This window comes from Pinus tabuliformis, chromosome 6, assembly GCF_031772625.1.
Source record: "Pinus tabuliformis cultivar Carrire ecotype Pingquan chromosome 6, CPIR1, whole genome shotgun sequence".
Classification (NCBI taxonomy): Eukaryota; Viridiplantae; Streptophyta; class Pinopsida; order Pinales; family Pinaceae; genus Pinus; species Pinus tabuliformis.
In genome coordinates, this window is record NC_142292.1 from 1,592,464,238 (window position 1) to 1,592,466,180 (window position 1,943).

The window sequence follows — 1,943 nt, forward strand, 5'->3', positions numbered from 1 at the left end:
TTGTTTCAAATAGGGACACAAGATATCTTAGTGCATTTTGGACTACATTATGGAAGAAGATGGGTACGAATTTAAAGAGGTATGTAACATTATATCCACAAACAGATGGGAAAACAGAAGTCGTCTACAGGAATTTGCTGCAATATTTGAGGGGTTACAATCAAAATTATCCAAAGACCTGGGATGAAAATATGGTATATATAAAACACTCTTATAATACATAAGTCTGCATATATATTTTTAATTCCCCATTTGAAACTTATTTTGAAAATTTCCTCCTTCACCTATGGACATTGCATATGGGAAACAAGGAGGGGTGAGGGAGGATTTTATATGGGGTGCCTCAAGCGTAGAAAAATTTGTTGAAAAGATTGGGATGATGCATATATATCCGCAGGAGACATTGTATAATTCATTGGAAAAATAGAAGGCTAGTCATGACCAACACAGAAAAGAGAAGTTGTTCAAGGTGGAAAACATAGTATAGTTATAGTTGAAAAAGGAGATTCTACAAGGTCATGATAATAAAATCAAGGATCCGAAATATGGTCCCTTTGGGATACTAGAAATGGTTAGAGATAACACTTATAGACTAAGCCTACCACCATTTATGTGCATTTACTTAAAGGTGAATGTAAAGAAATTGAAATTGTATGAGCCTTCCATGCTAGATCATGAAGAGGAACAAGTCCTACCTTTTTTTAAGGATTTTTCACCAGTTTCTTGGGAAGAGCTGACATATGATATAGTTAGAGGGAAGGGACATGACTCCTTATTCATGGAGAGAACCCTTTCGAAGGAAAACATGGTTGGAAGGTTTGAGATAATACCTATAGACTCAATCTTACCCCATTAATGTGCATTTACTCTATGGTGAATGTAGAGAATATAAGACTTTATAAGTGTTCCATGTTATATGATGAAGAGGAATAAGTCCTACTTTTTGTTGAGGATTTTGCACCAGATGCTCAAGAAGAGTTGCTAGATGATTATAATTGTAACCCTGCAAAAGTGGAACAAAATTCATATTGAATACTTTTGTATTCCCATCTGTTTAGGGATGATATATTACAAAATAGGGGAAACATAACCTTTTTCCTATTAGGTTGAAAGAGTAGCTTCCAAGAAAGGCTAAATGGTACACCTACTAGAAGGTGGAGGAAAAATTTGCACATCTCATTCACTAGAAGCTTTTGGGGACATAAAACCTCCCAAAATGGGGCGGTTTGATCCGTATTGAATCATTATATTGTTTTCCATGCATCTGGAATATTTTGGAGTAGAAAGAGTGGAGGAATCAACTCACAAGACCAATTTTACCAACAGGACCCAGTTTGGAAAATTGTGGTCTCAAACCTTTTGGGAGAAATTTGAGGCATTAAATAACATATTTTTTGGGGTAAAAAATGTCCTCTACAGAACAAAAACCTATTTCTCCTATTCTACATACATAAATATTTCCAATAGAAAAAGAATCACCTTAATTGAAGTCTCTATACAAAATTTATACCATTCAGAAGTTTACCTTCCTATTTTAATTCTAGATAATGACATGTCAACCACCAATACTCATAGAAAAAGGGCTAGCCACATGATCATGATGATGAAGTATCTAGAAGAATAAATATTGTAACTCTAGTTATGAGTTGCAGGAGTCAAATTTCACCACTAGTAAGCTATTAGGTTGTGTTATAACCAGACCACTATGGGGGAAATTGATTCCATTCTTTTGGAGAGCATTTTGTTCCATATATTAGGAGAGTAACCAAGAGGGATAGGGAGAGAACACAAATAGATGATATTTTACCTATATAAGCCCATAGGCCACAAGCCTTACTTATTTGTACTTACATCCATTTTTTATTCAGGGAAAGCAAGTAGAGCAATCTCATGTTTCAACTAGGTTTTCTCCTCAAAGGGTTTCCCAAGATATACTTTATGTC